We start from the raw sequence: 24,937 nt of genomic DNA on the forward strand, positions 1-24,937 counted from the left end.
CCTCAGGGTGCTACAGTTCCATTTATCTTCAGCCTAGGTGATGTATTGCGATACAGGGCCATGATTTTGGCTATAAAAGGGTCCCCTAGACCCCTACCCCAAGCTTTTTAAGATAATAATATATGGCATGCCAGGAGACTCTATGGAATGCTTTCTCAGCATCCAACGAGAGTATCTAATTACAAATTTTTAACTGCATCTAGCCCAGGAAATACTTTGTGCCTAGTAGCAGTGTCTGCTAGTCAGCGGATTATCCCGTCTGTTAAGCAAGCTACACCACCTGTAGTTTGGACACTTAATTTTTTCAAAGGAAATGCTTCGGGACCACGGGATACTCAGTGAAGAGCATCAGGAGGCACCCCAAGGCATAGGGGCTGGGACTGGCGGCAGGATGCCTTGCGGTGGACAGCTGAGCTCGATCCTTATAAAAGCTTTTTAACTGCAGCAGCTTTAGTGGACGCTACTGGAGCTGGAATTACGCGGCTGCTGGCATGAGACTTGCCCTCCAATAGATTCTTGTAAAAGGATTTAAAGTGTATTCATTCAAATTAGAGAGACAATTTAAATTAAAAAGCTTAGAGCTGCCTCCACCACAGGGGAACTCGCTCGACCCACCAGCGGACAGGCACCAGTATTGGGAGAGGGGGGCTGGCCGTCAGGGTCCACCGCGGCTCTGGCACAAACCCGGCGACACGGAGGTGGCACAGGCAGGAACGGACTGGCCGTGTCGGCTTCTCACTTTCTGGATTTTAGAAGGGCATGACATGCCTATATCTGTGTCTCCCCCTCCTTTTACTCCTCCACCTCTTTTCTTTTCGCATGACTATATGTACTTGGCACTTTTCCATGTGTTAGTTATGTCTTCTGAGCAGTTTGTCAGCTTTTGGACACCTTTGAAGGTGTTTTCTATGTGTTTCTATGTGTTTTTGTTTGCCTGCCATTGGTTTTAACGGTGTTCGAAGGTGTTCGACGAACAGTTCGGCGAACACACGGGTGTTCGACGAACCGAACCGAACTCGAACACTACGGGGGTGGCTCAACACTACTGATAACATGAACTGAATTTGACACAAATGTGTTTGAATGGTTACTAAAGGTAACATCCTCACCTGTGACCTGTTTACTTGTAATCAGTGTGTGTGCATAAAAGCTGAGTGAGTTTCTGGGATCCAGACAGACTTTTGCATCTTTCATCCAGCCACTGACGTTTCTGAATTGTGAGTCATGGGGAAAGCAAAAGAATTGTCAACGGATCTACGGGAAAAGGTAATTGAACTGCATAACACAGGAAAGGGATACAAAAAAATATCCAAGGAATTGATAATGCCAGTCAGCAGCGTTCAATCTGTGATTAACTAATGGAAAATCAGGGGCTCTGTAAAAACCAAACCACGGTCAGGTAGACCAACAAGCATTTCGGCCACAACTGCCAGGAAAATTGTTGGGAATGCAAAGAAAAACCCACAAATAACATCAGCTGAAATTCAGGACTCACTGAAAACTAGCGGTGTGGCTGTTTCAAGATGCACAATAAGGAGGCACTTGAAGAAAAATGGTCTGCATGGTCGAGTCGCCAGAAGAAAGCCATTACTGCACAAATGCCACAAAGTATCTCGCCTACAATACGCCAAACAGCACAGAGACAAGTCTCAAAACTTCTGGAACAAGGTAATTTGGAGTGATGAGACCAAAATTTAACTTTTTGGCCACAACCATAAACGTTACATTTGGAGAGAGGTCAACAAGGCCTATGATGAAAAGAACACCATTCCTACAGTAAAGCACGGAAGTGGATCGCTGGTCTTTTGGGGATGTGTGAGCTACAAAGGCACAGGAAACTTGGTAATAGTTGAAGGAAAGATGAAGGCAGCACGTTATCAGCCAATACTGGAGGCAAATTTGCACTCATCAGCCCAGAAGCTGCGCATGGGACATACTTGGACGTTCCGACATGACAACGATTCAAAACTCAAGGCCAAGTCGACCTGTCATTGGCTACAGCAGAACAAAGTGAAGTCTCCTGACCTCAATATCATTGAGCCACTCTGGGGAGATCTCAAGCACGCAGTTCATGCTAGACAGCCCAGGAATTTACAGGAACTGGAGGCTTTTTGCCAAGACGAATGGACAGCTTTACCATCTGAGAAATTAAAGAACCTCATCCACAACTACCACGAAAGACTTCAAGCTGTCATTGATGTTAGAGGGGGCAATACATGGTATTAAGAACTGGGGTATGTGAACTTTTTATCAGGGTCATTTGGATGTTTTTGGTTGTCATTAAGATTTAAAAAGAGAAAACACAGTAGTTTGACAATAAATGGCTTCACCCAACCAATAACCATGAGTGGAGAAAAAGTTTTTGTGTTATCATTCATATTCTCTGAAACAAGGCCAAGAAAGGAAAAATTCTGCAGGAGTATGTAAACTTTTGAGCACAACTGTATATTGTTTAAATGGGTTTTCTGGTTTAGAGCACCCACTTAATTTGCTAGGTTTGCTTTTTTTTATTCATGATCTCTGTTAATTAGCCAGAGCAGAGAGGGCTACATGGGGGCCACACTTCTTCACTAGCTCTAAACAAGGGAAGAATAAATTCTTCTGAGATTGTTAACTGCAGACGAGCGCTCCACATTCCCATTAGTATGTGCATATTTACACAAAAGTCTCCAGGCAAAAGTTATCATTAGAAACTCTTGAATATTTGATCTGTCATCCAAAAAGCATAAAAAATCATATTCAATCTTTATACGAAGAAAACTAAACTTTTCCCACGTTTCCCTTGCAAATGAAGATGAGACTAGAATATATATATATCTAGCTGTTAAAAATAATCAGTGTACAGATTTGACGATACTGCATGAGAGCATCTTCTTCCAAATAGCAGCAATATATTTCTAAGGTGCTGCCAGAGGGATTAGCAGCAGAGATTTTTTTCCGACCGTAATGTTTTACGACCAATCAATTTAATAGATTATTAAACATTGATCGTAGAGGTTGGACCATTGAGACTTCCATGAAATTCTAAGAACAGACTGTTTTTGCATCAATTCTTCTAAGGAACTCATTGTGTATGCTTGAAGGCATTGGTAGGATAAAAGCTCGTTGCAATACTAATGACTCTTCATTTGAATGGGAAAAACCATGTACAGGTGCTTCTCACAAAATTAGAATATCCTCAAAAATGTTATTTATTTCAGTTCTTCAATACAAAAAGTGAAACTCATATATTATATAGAGTCATTACAAGCAGAGTGATCTATTTCAAGTGTTTATTTCTGTTAATGTTGATGATTATGGCTTACAGCCAATGAAAACACAAAAGTCATTATCTCAGTAAATTAGAATACTTTATAACAAAAGCTTGAAAAATGTTTTTAAAATCTGAAATGTTGGCCTTCTTAAATGTATGATCAGTAAATGCACTCAATACTCGGTCGGGGCTCCTTTTGCATCAATTACTGCATCAATGCGGCATGGCATGGAGGCGATCAGCCTGTGGCACTGCTGAGGTGTTATGAAAGCCCAGGTTGCTTTGATAGCAGCCTTCAGCTCGTCTGCATTGTTGGGTCTGGTGTCTCATCTTCCTCTTGACAATACCCCATAGATCTTCTATGAGGTTAAGGTCAGGCGAGTTTGCTGGCCAATCAAGCGCAGTGATACTGTTGTTTGTAAACCAGGTATTGGTACTTTTGGCAGTGTGGACAGGTGCCAAGTCCTGCTGGAGAATGAAATTTCCATCTCCAAAAAGCTTACCGACGGAGGGAAGCCCTTTTATATGGGGCCCATACAGGATGGAGCAATATATATGGTCCATACAGGATGGATCATTATACAGTGGGTACGGAAAGTATTCAGACCCCTTTAAATTTTTCACTCTTTGTTTCATTGCAGCCATTTGGTAAATTCTAAAAAGTTCATTCTTTTTCTCATTAAAGTACACTCTGCACCCCATCTTGATTGAAAAAAAAACAGAAATGTAGACATTTTTGCAAATTTATTAAAAAAGAAAAACTGAAATATCACATGGTCATGAGTATTCAGAACCTTTGCTCAGACACTCATATTTAAGTCACATGTGATCCTTGTGACCCTCCTTGAGATGGTTCTACTCCTTCATTGGAGTCCAGCTGTGTTTAATTAAACTGATAGGACTTGATTTGGAAATGCACATACCTGTCTATATAAGACCTCACAGCTCACAGTGCATGTCAGACCAAATGAGAATCATGAGCTCAAAGCAAATGCCCAAGGGGCTCAGAGACAGAATTGTGGCAAGGCACAGATCTGGCCAACGTTACAAAATAATTTCTGCATTACTCAAGGTTCCTAAGAGCATCGTGGCCTCCATAATCCTTAAATGGAAGAAGTTTGGGACCACCAGAAGTCTTCCTAGACCTGGCTTCAGAACAACTCTGTGACCATTCTTGACTGGCCCAGCCAGAGCCCTGACCTAAACCCAATTGAGCATCTCTGGAGAGACCTGAAAATGGCTGCCCACCAACGTTCACCATCCAACCTGATGGAACTGGAGAGGATCTGCAAGGAAGAATGGCAGAGGATCCCCAAATCCAGGTGTTAAAAACTTGTTGCATCATTCCTAAGAAGACTCATAGCTGTACTAGCTCAAAAGGGTGCTTCTACTCAATACTGAGCAAAGGGTCTGAATACTTATGATCATGTGATATTTCAGTTCTTCTTTTTTAATAAATTTGCAAAAATTTCTACATTTCTGCTTTTTTAAGTCAAGGGGTGCAGAGTGTACTTTAATGAGAGAAAAAAATGAACTTTTTAGAATTTACCAAATGGTTGCAATGAAACAAAGAGTGAAAAATGTAAAGGGGTCTGAATACTTTCCGTACCCACTGTATATGGCCAATACAGGATGGAGCATTATATGGGGCCCATACAGGATGGAGCATTATATGGGGCCCATAAAGGATGGAGCATTATATGGGGCCCATACAGGATGGAGCATTATATGGGCCCATACAGGATGGAGCAATATATGGGGCCCAGCCTGCATGGAGCATTATATGGGGCCAGTATTCTGTATGGAGCATTATATGGTGGCCAGAATACTGTATGGAGCAATATATGGGGCCCAGCCTACATAGAGCATTATATGGGGCCAGTATTCTGTATGGAGCATTATATGGGGGCCAGTATACTGTATGGAGCATTATATGGAGGCCAGTATACTCTATGGAGCATTATATGGGGAACAGTATACTGTATGGAGCATTATATAGGGGCCAGTATCCTGTATAGAGCATTATATGGGGCCCATAATACTGTATGGAGGATTATACTGTCCGGTCTGCACTATACTGTCCGGTCAGCTGTTTCTGAGATATTGTAGAATTTACAATAGATAACACTCATATAATGTAAGAAGTGAAATCTTCGGCATTGTGCTATATATATATTTCTCTGCTGTATCATGAATCGTAGTACATGTTTAAGGGGCCCACTGAGACTCTTTCGCCCGGGGCCCACGAAAGCCTGGAGCCGGCTCTGCTTGTGCACCTTTTCTATCACACTTTTTCCTTCTTCTCAACTTTCTATTAATATGCTTGGATACAGCACTCTGTGAACAGCCAGCATCTTTAGCAATGACCTTTTGTGACTTACCCTCCTTGTGGAGTGTGTAAATGACTGCCTTCTGGACATCTGTCAAGTCAGCAGTCTTCCCCATGTTTGTGGAGCCTACTGAAACAGACTAAGGGACCTTTTTAAACGCTTCGGAAGCCTTTGCAGGTGTTTTTGGTTAATTATTCTAATTTACTGAGATAATGACTTCTGTGTCTTCATTGGCTGTAAGCCATAATCATCAACATTAACAGAGATGAACTCTTGAAATAGATCACTCTGTAATGACTCCATATAATATATGAGTTTCACTTTTTGTATTGAAATAAATACAATTTTTGATGATATTCTAATTTTGTGAGAAGCACCTATATGTGCTACCTGCTTTCCCACAGCAAACTGGCTCTTTTTTCGGAATTCATTTCTGTGGTGGGGCGTAAACATGACTTTTTATGTTTGATGATGACTTATCGATAACTGTTGAAAACAAACAAGTTAAGCTTTTTCACTGACCATCTAACATTTATTTATGCTATCAGCCCATGTTAGGGAAAACAAATCAATCAGACCAATTGTCTATTTTATGTTTGACAAGTATGTTCTATCCATCACTCATGTAATGGGAACCCATACAATGTATCGGTGGCAGCGGTCGTGCTGATGGTAGACCTAAGGGCGCAATAAGATGGCCATATAAATCGGACTTAGACGGGAACAATTTTGTCCAGGCCATTTCTGGGGTTTTGTGTGAAATTATGACCAAATTGCTTTTTTTCCGTGCTTTTTTTGTGTTGTTCCAATACATACAAAGGAAATAAACATGTGTGTAACAAAACGTGTAATTGCAATAATTTTCTGGGAGAAGTACTTCATTTTCTGGAATAATTTCAAGGGTGCCAACACTTTCGGCCATGACTGTAACTAGAACAGTTAAAGATATTCTTCCACGTTTAGATTTTATAGGTCATTTATATTTTAAGAAAGTCATTGTACTGACATGAAAACAGACCATTAGCTGTGCAGGGTATTGTGGAGCCATTACCATGGCACTCTAGCGAGAAGCAATAAAACATTGCACTGATTGCTTCTTAGCACAGACCACAAATAACCACAGAGTAACTGGTACATGACTAGTCTTCAGCAGCAATTATATTGACAAGGGCATCTGGATCACTGTCATTGAGCTGCTCCTCAAAATATTCAGTCTTCTATTATTAGATGCCTTACAGATTGACTGATTTTGCATCCTAGAAACATTTTTTTTACGTTATTGCTGAACAATTGCAAATAATAATAGTAATGTGTTTGCACGAGCTTTCCTCTATATGTGTTTAACATCCAAAATATTCTAACTTTCCCATCATTTTCCTGCACATTTCACCAAAAGAAGGAAAAAACTGAACGCTTCCAAAGAAATATCCGCACATTTGTTTAATCCTTTGGATTTTGGTGTTCCTTTAGGAGGCAACTAAAGAAAAGTTAGATCTTAGATAAAAATGAGTGCAAAAAGTATTGTTGGCCATTGCATCTGCCTAAAGCAGACATGGACAAATGTCTGGCTAAATAGATGTCCAAAAGGTTTCTTGATTTTGGAGCCAGGAGACGGTCAAAAATGTCCAACTTTCCTATATGAGGAGACAAGTAGGGGCCCGTTACAGAACATCCAAGCTACACAATCAATTTATCAATCTACATCAATTCTCTGTATTTGTCAAGATAAAGGGGAATGTGTCATGATTTTTATATTGATAATTATTGATTATATACCGTAATCACTTTTTTCAAATGGCATGTACTGTTTTAACATTTATTTATTTAGAATTTTTTTTCTGCAGCCACTGGGGGCTGCCATTTTTATTTGATGTTGTCCAAGTGTCTGAGCACAACACTTACACACGTGTAACATCTCATTCAGATGTCTGTAATGCAGGGATGTCTGAACGAGGCTTTACTAATGTGTCTGCAAAGCACATCAAGACAGATGACGATGTGGAGCCATTTATGTAATCTCATCGTATGTGATATAGTCTGCTGAGCAGTATATCTAATCATATCATGTGTCATACAGTCCGCTAAGCCATGTATCTAATCCCATCACATGTGCTACAGTCAGCTGAGCCAAGTATCTAATCCCATCATGTGTGATAGTCCGCTGAGCCATGCACCTAGAATCATTGCATGTTAAAGTTGGAGGGGACCCCCAGTGCCCTCGTGTCCAACCCTCTACTCAACGCAGGATTCACTAAACCATCTCAGACAGATGTCTGTACAGCCTCTGTTTGAAGGCTTCCATTGAGGAGAACTCACCACCTCTCGTGGCCGCCTGTTACACTCGTAAATCACCCTCACTGGCAAAAAGTTTTTTTCTGATATCTAATCTATATCTTCTTCCTTTCAGTTTCATTCCATTGCTTCTCGTGTTTCCATGTACAAATGAGAATAAGGATGATCCCTCTACACTGTGACAGCCCTTCAGATATTTGAAGACAGCTATTAAGTCTCCTCTTAGCCTTCTTTTTTCCAAGCTAAGCATTCCCAGATCCTTTAACTGTTCGTCGTAGGACATAGTTTGCAGTCCGCTCACCATCTTGGTACCTCTTCTCTGAACTTGCTCCAGTTTTTTGATCACTTTTTTAAAATACGGTTTCCAGAACTGGACACGGTATTCCAGATGAGGCCTGATCAAAGAGGAGTAGAGGGGGAGATAATTACTTCATGTGATCTAGACTCTATGCTTTTCTTAATACAGCGCAGAACTGTGTTTGCCTTTTTTGCTGCTGTATCACACTGTTGACTTATGTGCAGTCTGTGATCTATTAGTATACCCAAGTCTTTTCCACACTTGCTGTTGCTTAGTTCTATTCCTCCCATTCTGTAGATGTAATTTTCATTTTTCTTGCCCAGATGTAGCGTCAAGGATTATAACAGCCTGGGAAGGTCACACAGAATCACGGGCTGCGATTATTGGGTCGAACAGCTCTACACGATTGGCAAACGATAAACAGATGAGGCCGTAGACTGTCTCCACTAACATGCACTTTATTGTAAAACTAACGGTGAGCGTATGGTATATAAACCTTCAGATTCCAACACATGGAATATGTGTATATACCCCGTACCATCACCACTCACTCCACGATAACCCCAGACTACTCGCTGCTACCACCAGTCATTTTTAAAATACAGGCTGACTGGAGGCCTGGTTCTGGTAGTGTTTGGCTTTAGGGCACAGTTTACAGAACAAAAGGAACAGAAATATAAAATTTTAAATTTAATCCAAAGGGAGGCAGTGTTTATGAAAAATATGCAAAAGATTTTACAAAGGGGACAAAACAATACAGCATATACAGTTACAGAAGATAAAAGGGAATAACAGAAGGAACTTACTGCGTCATACACAGAGACTAGTCAACTTAGCCAAAGGAGATCACTTCGCTTGGGGCCATTCAGTAAACAGGATTCATGCATGCATGATGTACCTCTCTCTATAGGAACGCTGATCATAATTTGGCTTGATCTTTTATTAGCAACTGAGTTCCACCTACCTCTGTGATGAACTCACGTGGGCAGGGTTGTGGGCTGTCCTCTGTCCTCAGCCCTTCAGATTTTTATGAAATCCCCAACTTATGTGATAACTTCACTCCTGATGGTCACAGGAGTTCAAGATTACTGCCATATTTTCCATCAAGATTTTATCTTTACTTAGAGACCAAACATGACATGGCTGTTGTTAGTTATCTGTCCACTTGTGATTTGTGGCTTATAGGCAGGTGTCACAGATATGAAAAAATATGCAGATTCTTCCCCTATTAGCCCTGCCGCTAAAAATATATCTCATCACAATCGGACAAAAGTGTGTAGTGTAAATGTAAAATATTTTCCTTGAAAGGACAATATATTTCCTGTGGCCAAAAGGTTTCTTCCACTTCTGTGTCTATGCGTAAACACATCCCTATTGTTCTCTGAAAAGACCTTTTGTCTAATTATTTGTCCATTCTGAATCTCTGTCTTTCTCACAAAAGGCATCTTCTTTTAGTCATCTGGGCATCAAAAGGACTTCACGCATTTTAATTAGGATGGTTCACTTTCCTATGTCCACAAGCTATACATCACAGTCTTACTCATTTCCCATATGTTAAACTGTGTAACTCACATCTAAGAGACTAAAGACTGTGTGACAGGAAAAAGGAGGGAGTGGAGGAGGAAGATATCAATATTTTCTATGACATGTATAATCTTGCATTTCACCCTGTTAAATACCATTCTATTTGTAGCTGCCCATTGTTAAAGCTTATTTAGATCCTTCTGAATCCTTTATCTTCTCTAGTGTTAGCTATCCCTCCTAGCTTTGCTAGTTTACTTCAGTTCCGTTATTTAGATCATTGATAAAAATGTTGAACAACACTGGGGCCAGGACAGAGCCTTGTGGTACCCCACTTGAAACACTCTTCCAATTGGATGTGCAACTGTCAAGTACTGCAGAGCTGCTGTCCGCTTGCGCTCTGGCACTTTACAGAAAGGGGATGTTCCAGTCCTAGTGTGCTGTAGGGTATGGGGTGCATCACACTCACTTGTGGGTTGCAGGTCTCAGTTTCCTTCAGCTTTCTGTCCTCTGGAGCCGCTGCACACAATGCATGGGACATCAGGTCCTTTGCAACATTCAAACTTTTACTAAACAGTCCAAGTTTGTCAGGTGGGTACAGGTGGGATAGGGCACAGCAATGCACAGTTACTTCCTCCTTAGCACAACTCCTCTTCTGTTCTGTCACACGCTCATTCTGGACTAACCCTAAGCCTGCTGACTCCATCAGCCTCAGGGATTCGCTGTCCATTCTGGCAGTGCACCCGGGACCGGCCATCCGTGCCCCACGTAATTCCACGTCTACCGACCTCGAGTTGCCAAAAGACCAGGCCTGCTCCTTGGTACCTCGCCCGAGCCATAGGCTCCAGACATTACAGGAATAACCATCATAGATCTCAGTCTGGCCTCCCATTGCCTCACTTGATGACCACATGCTGTTCCTAGCAACCCAGGACATCTGAATTTGGACTGCACACTAATCACTCTGACTGAACTGAACTCTGACAGGAAATGCTCTTCCCCATATCTAAACTATGCAGCTCCCAACTGGGAAATTCCCTAAACATATGAACTAAGCCCCTCCCACACTGGAGCTATTCTTCGAACTACTACCTGTGTCATCACAGACACTACACATTCCTATTTCTATTGTGCCCACAACTGCACTGTCTAAAGTTTTAGCTTATATATAATATCAATCCTATACCTATATGTTAACTGCTTATCCTTATACTATCCCTAATGTATTAGTCATGTAATACATTATGATACTATAGCCTGTCAATGTCAATAAAATACATTTAAATTATTTACAATGTTAATAATCATAAAACCTTGTACACATTACAGCAGGAGTTTACCTATTTCATGAGGAAGGGATGAAGGGCATGAATTGACCATGAACATACCCTTACACAACCACTTATTACCACTCTGAGCCAGTTATGAATCCACCTAATCTCTTCCCATCATGTTTGATACAAAGTCCACTTAATCATGTATCTAATCTCATCATTTGTAACAGTCCACTGAGCGGTGTATTTAATGCCATCATGTCTGATAGTCCGCTAAGCCGTGTATCTAATCGTATGTGTGACACAGTCTGTGTATCTAATCCTAGAATCTATGATAATTTGTGTATCTAATCCTATCATCTGTGTGCGATGGCAGTGGGTGTACCCACTGGGCCATGGGCCGGGCTTACCACGGAGGAGTGTAACTAAATGACTACCAGTGGTGAGGATAGGCTTGGGCCGCAGGTTGTCACCAGGTGTCACTCCAGGGCAGTCCCCGGACCTGCAGGTGCTGACCAATGGGTCAAATCAGGAAAACGGAGCACAGTGGGGTGAAGACAGAAGCATAATCAGATGGTCCAAGTTCAGGGCAGGCAGCACAGATTCATAAAATTAAGACAAGGTCAGGAGTGGAGAGGTCAAACAGAATGGCAGTGGCATACCGCCAATGGCGGCAGGCCACGCGACTGCTATGGGGCCCATGAGCGAGGGGGGGCCCATAGGAGTCCAGGGGAGGACATACTGCCGCTGGTGCAGCTGCGCCAGTGAGGCCGCCGATGCAGCTTCTCCCTGCTCGCAGCGGGCAGGGAGCGATCCCTGCAGCTCTTCTGCTGACAGGAGAGAATGGCAGCGGAGCAGCTGAGATCTGTCCTCAGCTTCCTGCCCGCCGCTTCCTCCCTCACACAGGCACACACTGCTTGATGATGTCATCATGCAGCGCGGGCCTGTGTGAGGGAGGTAGTTGCAGACAACAAGGATGCTGCGGCTTGCAGGGGAACGGGTAGAGAGGTAAGTGTTTTTTTTTTTTACTGTAACGCTGGGGAGGGGAGGTGGGGAGAGCAATAATGGGTCTGAGGAGAGCAATAATGGGGCTGGGGAGAGCAATGTTGGGGATGATGGGGCTGGGGAGAGCAATGATGGGGATGGTGGGGCTGGGGAGAGCAATAATGGGGCTGATTGGGCTGGGAAGAGCAATGATGGGGATGGTGCGAGCAATAATGGGGCTGGGTAGAGCAATGATGGAGATGGTGGGGCTAGGGAGAGCAATAATAGGGCTGATGGGGCTGTGGAGAGAAATAATGGGGCTGATGGGGCTGGGGAGAGTAATAATGGGGCTGGTGAGACTGGGGAGAGCAATAATGGGGCTGAGGAGAGCAATGCTGGGGCGGGGGAGAGCAATAATGGGGCTGGGGAGAGCAATGATGGGGCTGGGGAGAGCAATTATGGAGCTGGGGAGAGCAATTGTGGGGCTGGGGAGAGCAATGATGGGGCTGGGGAGAGCAATGGTGGGCCTGGGAAGAGCAGTGATGGGGCTAATGGGGCTGAGGAGAGCAATGATGGGGATTGGGAGACCAATGACTGGGATGGTGGGGATGGGGAGAGCAATGACGGATTGCTGGGAGAGAGCAATGATGGGGGTGCTGGGAGAGCTATGTCGGGGTTGCTGGGAGAGAGCAATGATGGGGGTGCTCGGAAAGAGCAATGACAGGGGTGCAAGGATAGAGCAATGACGGGGGTGCTCGGAGAGAGCAATGATGGGGGTGCAGGGAGAGAGCAATGACAGGGGTGCTGGGAGAGAGCAATGATGGGGTACTCGGAGAGAGCAATGACTGGGGTGCAGGGTGAGAGCAATGACTGGGGTGCTGGGAGGGAGCAATGACGGGGTGCTCAGAGAGAGCAGTAACGTGGGTGCAGGGAGAGAGCAATGACTGGGGTGCTGGGAGAGAGCAATGACGGGGGTGCTGGGAGAGAGCAATGATGGAGGTGCTGGGACAGAGCAATGATGGGGTGCTGTGAGAGAGCAATGATGGAGGTGCTGGGACAGAGCAATGATGGGGGTGCTTGTATATTTTCCGTGTGCTCATAGCCTTACAGTTGGGGACAGTCACAGAGACTGAATAATTTATATTATTGGCAGGTGGAGATTATAGTTAATGGGGGGCACTTATCACTTTATTTTGATTACTAAGTGGCTAATAGTATATTAATGGGGGGTACATATCTGTATTCAGGGGCGCAGTGTGGAGGAGACACATGTACACTGCTCAAAAAAATAAAGGGAACACTTAAACAACAGAATATAACTCCAAGTAAATCAAACTTCTGTGAAATCAAACTGTCCACTTAGGAAGCAACACTGATTGACAATCAATTTCACATGCTGTTGTGCAAATGGAATAGACAATAGATGGAAATTATTGGCAATTATCAAGATACCCTCAATAAAGGAGTGGTTCTGTTATGTTCTGCAACATAGAACTAAGGAATAGGAGGGAAAAGCTGTCCCTGCACTGAGACTCAGCTTAACCCTACGCTGGGGTGGGTGCCCTATTTCTTGTGAATAGCCCCACCGACACTCCTGCACTGCACTTAAACGAAGACCTGAAGGAAGGGGAAAGGGTGTCCATAAAATATCTAAGGTCTGGGAGCAAAAACAGGAGACCTCCTAAAAGAAAAGTAAGTTGCAGAAACGAAGATAAAAGGAAACAAAACTGGTGGAACAAGAAGTCCCAGGATATCAATTGTCCTAAGCACAAAAAACTAACAAGGCAACTTAGCCAGAGCAAAAGCGAAACAACACTGATGTCCAGCGAGGAATGGGAGACAGGTGCTGAGTAACAAAGAGTGAAGAGATCATGTGACCAAGACACCCAGCACCAGAGGAAAAGACTAGAATCTAACAAACCACAACAAGATGGCCGATAGTGAAACAACATAGAATCTAACAGTACCTCCCCTTTCACGAGGATCCTCCGGATATTCTAGGCCGAGCCTTACCAGGAAATCTCCTGTGAAAAGCCTTTATTAGCCTTGAGTCCGAGACGTCCTCAGCCTTCAGCCAGGAATTATCCTCGGGGCCGAAACCTCTCCAGGACACAAGATACTGTAATCTCCCTCTATGCCACCTGGAATCCAAAATGCAAGAAATCTCAAATTCACCGTCCTCATCAACAGGACGAACAGTAGGCTTCGCCTGCTTATCAGGCGTGTCCGCTTTCTTAAGTAACGACACATGAAACACAGAATTAATCCTCCAGGACGAGGGAATGCCCAACCTCACAGCTGCCAAGTTGACAATCTGAAGCACTTTGAAAGGACCCACAAATTTAGGCCCCAGTTTTTTAGAAGGAATTTTCAAACGAAGATTCCTAGAGGACAACCAAACCATGTCCCCAACAGCAAACAAGGACTCCTTTCTTCTTTTGTCAAAATACCTTTTTGATCTCCTGTTAGTCTCTTTAAGATTCAGGCGTACACTGGTCCAAACCCTCTCCAAATCACCAGAAAAATTGTCCTCCTCTGGTACAGCAGCCCCAACTTTGGAAAATGGACCAAAAAATGGATGCCTGCCAGTACAACAAAAAAAAGGAGAACACACAGCCAAGGAAGAAGTATGATTATTAAGGGCAAACTTCGCAAGTGGTAGAAATTCTGACCACACTTTCTGATTGTCTGCCACAAAATATCTTAAAAACTGCTCGATATCCTGGTTCTTCCTTTCAGTCTGTCCATTGGACTCTGGATGATACCCTGATCAGAATGACAAATGAATTTTCAATCGGTCACAGAAAGAACGCCAAAAGCGAGCCACAAACTGTGGTCCTCTATCGGAAACAATGTCCGTGGGAACACCATGGAGCCTGACAATCTCCTTCACAAAAGCCTTAGCAAGAGTCTTGGCGCAAGGTAACTTGTTGAACGGAACCAGATGACACATTTTACTAAACCGGTCCACAACAACCCAGATGACAGAAAAACCCTCCGATACAGGCAGATCGGTGATAAAATCCATGGCAAGGTGCCATGGTGCGTCCATGGCGAACTAGGAACTTCCAAGGGACACAGCAACCCCGCAGCCGGAGTGTGAGAGGCCTTCGACCTAGTGCACACAGAACACTGACGCACCCACTTGATGACTTCTCTTTGCCACCCTGGCCATCAGAAACTCCGATAGACTTCCTAGTTTCCGAAATCCCTGGGTGACCCGCCAACCGAGACTCATGACATTCAACAGAGAACGCTCTCCTCAAGGCTCTAGGCACAAACAATTTACCACACGGAGTGTTAGTTGGTGCCGCACTCTGAGCTCCTAGGATGCTATTCTCCAACTCAGAATCCAATGCGGCCACCACCACCACTCTCTGAAAATACACTCCTCCCTCTCAGTATTTGCCACTGGAGAGAAACTACTAGACAAAGCGTCAGCCTTAACATTCTTTGTTCCCGGGACAAAGGTTACGGAAAAATTGAACCGGGAAAAAAACAGAGCCCACCTAGCCTGACGAGCATTCAAACGTTTAGCTGCGTCCAGATAGAACAAATTCTTATGATCAGTGGAAACCTGTATAGAATGTCGAGCCCCCTCCAAAAAATGTCGCCAATGCTCGAATGCGAGTTTAATAGCCAACAACTCACGATTCCCAACATCATAGTTGAGCTCTGTCTCAGAATTTTTTTTTAAAAGAAAGCACAGGGATGCACCCCATCCTCTCCCTCCTGGGACAGAACAGCCCCTACGCCTATAGATGAGGCATCCACCTCAACCAGAAATGGCTTGGTCTCATCCGTCTGGAAAATAACAGGAGCAGAGCTGAACCTCTCCTTGAGATACTGAAACGCTTCAATAGCCTCAGTGGACCATTGGACTGTATTAGCACCCTTCTTGGTGAGATCAGTAATGGGTTTAGCGATGACAGAAAAATTCTTCATGAATTTCCTGTAATAATTGGCAAACCCCAAAAACCTCTGTATGGACTTCAAACCCTCAGGCCTCGGCCACTCCAGCGCAGCCTGAACTTTAACCGGGTCCATCTCAAAACCATCACAAGAGACAAAGTAACCCAAAAAACGAATTTTCTGGACAGAAAACTGACACTTCTCCAATTTAGCAAAGAGTGTGTTATCTCTCAGTGTCTGAAGAACTTCGCGGACTCTCTGCCAATGAGACTCAAAGATCCGATGAATAAGTTAAAATGTCATCCAGATAAACAATAACACTCCTACCGATCAAGGGTCTCAGAATGTCATTGATGAAATTTTGAAAAAATGCAGGAGCGTTAGTAAGCCCAAAAGGCATCACCAAACACTCAAAATGACCTTCCGGGTTGTTAAAAGCTGTCTTCCATTCATATCCGTCCTTCACCCACAGCAAATTATATGCCCCACGAAGGTCAATCTTAGAAAACCATTTAGCTCCGGTCAATTGGTTAAACAAATCCGGAATAAGTGGTAACGGGTAAGGATTGTGCACAGTGATCTTATTAATCTCCTGAAAATCCAGACATGGCCTAAGACCCCCATCCCTCTTTTTGACAAAAAAAACCCAACCGCCACAGGAGACGTAGGGGGTCTTATGTGACCTGCAGCTAAACTAGTCTGAAGGTATTGTTTCAAAGCCTCCCTCTCGGGAATTGTCAGATTAAACAACCGACTCTTAGGGAGCTTAGCATCAGGGACGAACAATCGTAATCTCTATGAGGTGGTAAAGCTTTCGACTCCACCTCCAAAAAAACCCTCCAAAAATCCTGAATGGGTTCAGGTAACTCCTCCTTCACAACAGCCGCAATGTGAACATTACAACACTTACCATAACACCCCTGACCCCAGTATCTTATGGAACCAGATGACCAGTCCAGCAAAGGATTATGCACTTTTAACCAGGGCAACCCCAGAACGACCGGGGAAGGCAACTTAGCAAGTACAAATAAGTCAATCTGCTCCTGATGTTCCATATTCATAGTAAGAGGAAACCCTGTGACCTTTCGAAGAATGCTCCCATGCTCCAGGGGAATATTATCAATCGCCACCACAGGAAAAGGGGACGACAAAGGTTCAGAACCGAACTTATACTTTTCAAGAAATTGTTGATCAATCAAATTAAGTGCAGAACCACAATCACCATAACCTGAAACTCAATCGAACGACCCTGACAGGTGGTATTACCAGGAAAAAACACCCCAGCAGAACGTAAAAACGCAATGCGAACGGGAGTGTTATTTCTAATGACCATTTTTTTTTCTTTCCTTAAGAGAACCTCGCATTGCTTTAAAAAATGATCAGCCTTACCACAATACAAGCAAAGTCCCTCAGAGAACCTCCTGTCCCTCTCCTTGGAACGGGATGACATTGCCCCCACCTGCATAGGTTCCCCAGTGTTGTCAGGAATATCATGAGAAACAGAATCCAGCAATACAGGAAACTTCTCCTCATTCTGTCTGACCCTCAACCTTCTATCCACATAGATAGTTAACTTAATGGCAACTTGCAAAGTATCAGGTGCAGGGAATGCAATGAGCAAATCTTTAACCCTTTCACTCAAGCCTGCCAGAAACTGAAACTTGAGTGCAGGGTCATTCCACCTGACCTCTGCAGACCATCGTCTGAACAGGGTGCAATAACTCTCAGCATCAAGAGAACCCTGTTTGAGACGACTGATCAGGATCATCATACAGCAAACCCATGGCATCAAAAAATGCCTCCACAGACCTCAAACAATGATCATCAGGAGACAAGGAAAACGCCCAGATTTGAGGTTCTTTACGCAATAGAGACATAATGATCCCAACACGCTGTAGTTCACTCCCAGAAGATCTGGATCTTACAAGCATAAAAAAAAATACAACAAACAAGCATTTTTAAATGAAAAAAAATCCTGTCATTTCCCCGAGAAAAACTCAGGTAATCCTACCTTAGGTTATTCATAGCGTTCTGCAGGGTATTTACTCACGTACTGCTGAAGACCGGCAACCTCCAGAGTCAACCCTTGCAAGCATTGAGATAGCTCCTGGATGGTACTCATACTGAAGAAAACCCAGGAAGAGGAGAGGAGAAAAAAAATACCTGGTTCTGTTATGTTTTGCAACATAGAACTAAGGAATAGGAGGGAAAAGCTGTCCCTGAACTGAGACTCAGCTTAACCCTACGCTGAGGTGGGTGCCCTATTCCTTGTGAATAGCCTCACCGACACTCCGGCACTGAACTCAAACAAAGACCTGAAGGAAGGGGAAAGGGTGTCCCTAAAAGATCTAAGGACTGGGAACAAAAACAGGAGACCTCCTAAAAGAAAAGTAAGTTGCAGAAACGAAGATAAAAGGAAACAAAACTGGTGGAACAAGACGTCCCAGGATATCAATTGTCCTGAGCACAAAGAACTAACAAGGCAACTTAGCCAGAGCCCAAGCGAAACAACACTGATGTCCAGCGGGGAATGGGAGACAGGTGCTGACTAATTAAGAGTGAAGAGATCACGTGACCAAGACACCCAGCACTAGAGGAGAAGACTAGAAGCCAACAAACCACAACAGGATGGCAGATAGTAAAACAACATAGAATCTAACAGGTTCTGCAGGTGGGGACCACAGACCACATCTCAGTACCAATGCTTTCTGGCTGATGTTTTGGTCACTTTTGAATGTTGGTTGTGCTTTCACACTCGTGGTAGCATGAGACAGACTCTACAGCGCACAGAAGTTGCTCAGGTAGTGCCGCTCATCCAGGATGGCACATCAATGCGAGCTGTGGCAAGAAGGTTTGCTGTGTCTGTCAGCGTAGTGTCCAGAGGCTGGAGGCGCTACTAGGAGACAGGCTAGTACACCAGGAGATGTGGAGGGGGCCGTAGGAGGGCAACAATCCAGCAGCAGGACTGCTACCTCCGCCTTTGTGCAAGGAGGAACAGGAGGAGCACCGCCAGAGCCCAGCAAATTGACCTCCAGCAGGCCACAAATGTGCATGTGTCTGCACAAACGGTTAGAAACCGACTCCATGAGGGTGGTATGAGGGCCCGACGTCCACAGATGGGGGTTGTGCTCACAGTCCAACACTGTGCAGGACGCTTGGCATTTGCCACAGAACACCAGGATTGGAAAAGTCACCACTGGCGCCCTGTGCTCTTCACAGATGAAAGCAGGTTCACACTGAGCACATGTGACAGACGTGACAGAGTCTGGAGGCGCTGTGGAGAGCGATCTGCTGCCTGCAACATCATTCAGCATGACCGGTTTGGCAATGGGTCAGTAATGGTGTGGGGTGGCATTTCTTTGGAGGGCTGCACAGCCCTCCATGTGCTCGCCAGAGGTAGCCTGACTGCCATTAGGTACTGAGATGAGATCCTCAGACCCCTTGTGAGACCATATGCTGGTGCGGTTGGCCCTGAGTTCCTCCTAATGCAGGACAATGCCAGACCTCATGTGGCTGGAGTGTGTCAGCAGTTCCTGCAAGATGAAGGCATTGAAGCTATGGACTGGTCCGTCTGTTCCCCAGACTTGAATCCGATTGAGCACATCTGGAACATCATGTCTCGCTCCATCCACCATCACGTTGCACCACAAACTGTCCAGAAGTTGGCAGATGCTTTAGTCCAGGTCTGGGAGGAGATCCCACAGGAGACCATCCACAACCTCATCAGTAGCATGCCCAGGCATTGTAGGGAGGTCATACAGGCACGTGGAGGCCACACACAATACTGAGCCTCATTTTGACTTGTTTTAAGGACATTACATCAAAGTTGGATCAGCCTGTGTCGCAGAGTGCATCTTCTTACAGTCACCGCTGTACTTACGAGAGCTTCAATCAGCAAGATATCTTGAGTAAACAGTATTTACTTCATACTGGATAAACATGAGATACAATTCAGTGTCACACAGTCCGTGTGCTGCTGACATAACACATACAGAAAAAAAACACACACAGGAAGTAAAAACAGCCAACAATTGAGAGCTTCCCTCCCCACATTACAGCAAGCATATAACTTTACACACTATCGCCATCTGCTGTCTGGTTAGTATAAAGTCCTCCTTTCACTTATAATAAGTCCTAATCTGTTGCATATGCCAACACCCTTTCTCAACAGTAAGGACTTATTCAATCAAACCCAACTTTTTAATTAGTCTCTGGTGTTTATCAGCATTCAACACCTTCATGAAGATGTCTGCTGTCATTTCTTCAGTAAGACAATACTCTAACTTCAAGACTCCTTGTTCCTGATGATCTCTCAAGAAATGATGTTTCACATCAATATGCTTGGTTCTTGGATTGACTCTTTCCATCTGAGCAAGAACAAGACATCCTTGATTGTCCTCTTTCAGTTTTGTTGGTTCCAACTGTGGTTGTACCAATTCTGTCAACAATTGTCTTAACCACAGTACTTCTTGACTTGCATGTGCTGCGGCAACATATTCTGCTTCTGTTGAAGACAGTGTCACAATTGACTGTTTCTTACTTGTCCAACTTATTGGTCCACCTGAGAGAAAAAAAATATGTCCACTGGTAGATCTTCTGTCAATTGGATCTCCAGCCCAATCTGCATCAACATATCCTGTTAAAATGCAATTATCACTTGTGGGTAATTTCAACTTAACATTGCTAGTTCCTTTCAAATAACGCATTACTCTCTTCACGGCATTCCAATCAGCTTTATTTGGTTTTGATACCTTTCTACTCAGGATTCCTACTGCTGCTGCGATGTCTGGTCTTGTAACAGTCGCTAGATACAGTAGTTTTCCTATTGCTGTTCTGTATTCTTCATTATTTGGTAGCATATTTTTTTCATTGTTCACCTCTTTGAGATAATTAGTTTCCATTGGAGACTTTACTGTTTTTTCATCCTTTAATCCAAAATTTTCTGTTATGTCTTGAATCATGTGATTTTGATTCAGTAGGAAACTTCCGTCTTCTTCTCTTTCTACCTGTATTCCTAGGTACTGTTTCACATTTCCCAAGTCTTTGATTTCGAAATGTTGCTTCAGGATTTTTAGAATGTTTTCTTTATCCCTTTCTTGTTTAAAACAAATCAAAATGTCGTCTACATATATGAGTACATAAATCCATCTATTAATCAGCCTTTTTGTGTACAAGCATGGATCAGCTTTGCTTCTTTGAAATTTTTCATTTATAAGTACTTCCGTGATTTTGTCATTCCACGCTTTAGCTGCTTGCTTTAAACCATATATGCTTTTCTGTAGTTTGCAAACTTTGTTTGGGTTTCTTTCATATTTGAATCCTGGAGGTTGTTCCATGTAAATGTCTTCTGTTAAATCTCCATTCAAAAAAGCTGTCTTTACATCCAGATATCTCAGTTCCATCTGTTTCATTGCTGCAACTGTAAGTAAAGTTCTTATTGTAGTGTGTTTGACAACTGGAGAAAATGTCTCATCATAGTCTTCTCCATATTTTTGAGAATACCCTTTAGCTACGAGTCTTACTTGGTATCTTTCAGCTGTGCCATCTGTTTGGTATTTTATTTTAAAAATCCATTTACATCCTATGGCTTTTCTTCCTTTTGGCAACTCTGTTAGTGTCCATGTATTTGAATCATGCATGGATTTAATTTCTGTTTCTGTTGCTTCTATCCATTTATTAGCTTTATTAGCTTCTTCAGGAAGTTTAGATATGTCTTCCCAAGAGGTAGGCTCATAGATTTTTCTTATGCTTGTCTTGTATGAGAGACGTTTTGGTGGTTTTCCTTTGTTCTCTCTCATTGAACGTCTTGGTTCTGTGTCTGTTTGTAGTTGTGATTCTTCACTTTCAGTATTTTGTTCTTCATTAATTTCTACTTCTTTCTCATCAGATATTTCTTTAGTTATGTCACTATTGTTTTTCTCATTTTTTGTTTCAACTGAAATCATTATGTCTTCATTTAAATCTTCAATGAATGTCACACTGTTACTCACCGTAACTCTGTCTGTTTTGGGATTTAGGATTCTATATCCTTTGCAATTTTCACTATATCCAACGAATATTCCTTCCATGGATCTGTTTTGAAGTTTGGAACGTTTTTCTGTTGGAATGAATATAAAAACTTTACATCCAAAAACTTTTTAATGATTGACACTTGGTTTCATACCTTGCCACAGTTCATATGGAGTTTTCGTCAGTTTTCTGGAAAAAAGTCAGTTCTGTAGATATGAGCTATCATTGCTGCCTCACCCCAATATTTCTCTGGCAGTTTGGAATCCGTCAGCATACATCTTATCATTTCTGTTAGAGTTCTGTTTTTCCTTTCTGCTACTCCACTTTGTTCAGGTGTGTATGGAACAGTTTCCTGGTGTTCTATTCCATTTTGTCTTAAGTAGTCTTCTATTCTGTGACCTGTAATTTCACCTCCATTATCACTTCTGATGACAATTGGCTTCCTTTGAAATTTGTCTACAAGTTTATCAAAAACTTCACTTTTGTTCTTAATTAAGTATGTGACTGTGTATCTTGAGTAGTCATCAATAAAAGTCAACATGTATCTATTGCCTCCTGATGTAGTCACTTTCATGGGTCCACATACGTCAGTATGCACCAAATCAAGTGGTCTTTCGCTTTTCATCTCACTTTCTTTTGGAATAGATATCCTTGTGGCTTTGGATTTTATACAACATTGACATCTTACGGTAATTGAGCAATCTGATATCTTTAAATCTTTTGTCAATTCTTTTCTCTGTAGTTCCCTTATACTGTCAGGGTATCTATGTCCTAGACGTCTATACCACATGTGAATACAGTTTTTGTGATCATGTGTACATACCTTCATCTGTTCCTTTGGTGTGTCAAAATGATATAATTGTTCATCTGCCTTGACTTTGGTTATCACCTTATTTCCTGCAATAATTGCACCCTCATTGTCTTTGAATTTTACTGTAAGTCCTTTTGCTGTTAAATGTTTCACAGATAATAATCCGCCTTCCAATTTTGGAACATACAACACATCCTGTACAAGTATCTTTGAATCTTGTCCGAACTTGTTTGAACAATTTAGCATACCTTGTCCGATACCTTCTGTGGTTATTTTGCTTCCATCTGCAAGATAAATGGCTTCTTTCTTATCTAAATCAAGATCAGTAAAGAAATTCTTTTCACTTGTCATATGACTCATTGCTGCTGAATCAATAAACCAACCAAGTGATGTTTTCTTGTCTGTTACTTTAAATGTGCCATTCCAATTATTCTCACATGAATCGGAAATTGTGTTTTTTACTTTCTGTGTATGCTTTTTATGTTGTAATTTTTGTTGTTCTGCTTTCCATATGGTACAGTCTTTCTTTAAATGACCTTTTTTCTTACATCTGAAGCATTCTCTTATCTCTTTATTGTAGGGTTTTTTAAATTCTGTAGCTTTAAGAGCGTTTTCACTGTCCTTTTCAGTAGAAGAATCATTTCTTTGTTCTTTTCTTCTCTGATATTCATCTATTAGTCTTGTTTTCACAAAATCTAATGTAATGTCAGTTTCTGGTCTCGTCTCAAGGGCATTTATCAAGGCTGTATACGAATCTGGTAAACTGCACAATAATATAGCTGCTACATGACTTTCTTTAATGTCTTCACCAATAGATCTTAGCTATGATATCACTTCCATCATTGAGAATATGTGCTTCTGCATGTCGTCATTTGCACTCAATCTCATACTGTAAAGCTTTCTTAATAAAAATAACTTGTGATTCAAGCTAGGTCTTTCACACAGTTTTCTTAATGCTTCCCACATTCCTTTCGCTGTTTCTTCATTTCTTATATGTATTAATTGAGCATCATCCACTAATAAGCTAATGGTGGCTCTCGCTTGTCTGTTCTTCTTATCCCATGTCTGATTATCTTGATCTGGTCTTTCTGTAACAATTACTTCCCATAAATCATCCTTAGATAACAACATCTCTACTTTGAATTTCCATAACTGATAATTTTCACTATTCAGTTTAGCTACTGTGAATTTCAGTTCTGTGTTACTCATCATCTTTATATAGTCTTACTTGTTTAGAGAGTTGTACTGAAGATATTCTCCTGTTTTTTCTTGTTGATAGTCCCTGTATGTCCTGCCTGTGTTGAATTCTCTGTAATTATATCCAGCTCCTGGGATCATGAATTCCTTTGTCACTCTGTATCTGGATTTATTTCCTTCTGTTTACAGAGCTTATCTGTGTGCTCCGTTATCTGGGGTTATAAACCAGGATCCTGCTGCCTGGGCTTGTAGTGCGGGCCTGTAGTGTCTGGGCCCATAACCTGTCGCAGAGTGCATCTTCTTACAGTCACCGCTGTACTTACGAGAGCTTCAATCAGCAAGATATCTTGAGTAAACAGCATTTACTTCATACTGGATAAACATGAGATACAATTCAGTGTCACACAGTCCGGGTGCTGCTGACATAACACATACAGAAAAAACACACACACAGGAAGTAAAAACAACCAACAATTGAGAGCTTCCCTCCCCACATTACAGCAAGCATATAACTTTACACACTATCGCCTTCTGCTGTCTGGTTAGTATAAAGTCCTCCTTTCACTTATAATAAGTCCTAATCTGTTGCATATGCCAACAGCCTGCAGTGTGTTTTTTCACTTTAATTTTGGGGGTGACTCCAAATCCAGGCCTCTATTGGTTAATAAATTTGATTTCCATTGATGATTTTGGTGTGATTTTGTTGTCGGCACATTCAACTTTGTACAGAACAAAGTATTCAATGAGAATATTTCATTAATTCAGATCTAGGATGTGTTATTTGAGTAGTGTATATATACACAATATATGTGACCTTGTTATTTTCTAGGCTGGAGATCATCGTGACAAGATGAGTCGTGGCTGGGAGATGTGGACATGAAGATCTGACCAGATAAGAGAAGAAACAGCAGAAACCAACTCTGATCAGATGAGATGTCAGCGGTAAGTGCCTGGATGTAAATACTATTCTGTATCTGCACTGTGTGACTTGGAGTTATCTGTAAAATCCCTTAGGCTGCATTCTCACATTTGTGTGAAATGTCCGTGTGCTGCCAG

General features: G+C 42.5%; 1 long non-coding RNA gene across 1 annotated transcript in view; it reads left to right on the forward strand.

Annotated features, from left to right (window-relative positions):
* The window catches only part of LOC141265915 (uncharacterized), a 104,645-nt gene that overhangs the window by 22,592 nt on the left and 57,116 nt on the right, over window positions 1–24,937 (forward strand). Inside the window, exon 2 of the long non-coding RNA XR_012320171.1 lies at window positions 24,711–24,823. This is a non-coding gene — a long non-coding RNA (uncharacterized lncRNA). The remainder of the gene's footprint in view (window positions 1–24,710; window positions 24,824–24,937) is intronic.

This window comes from Phyllobates terribilis, unplaced genomic scaffold (genome assembly GCF_046119375.1).
Source record: "Phyllobates terribilis strain yellow unplaced genomic scaffold, ASM4611937v1 Scaffold_4__5_contigs__length_816908805, whole genome shotgun sequence".
In the NCBI taxonomy this organism is placed as follows: domain Eukaryota; kingdom Metazoa; phylum Chordata; class Amphibia; order Anura; family Dendrobatidae; genus Phyllobates; species Phyllobates terribilis.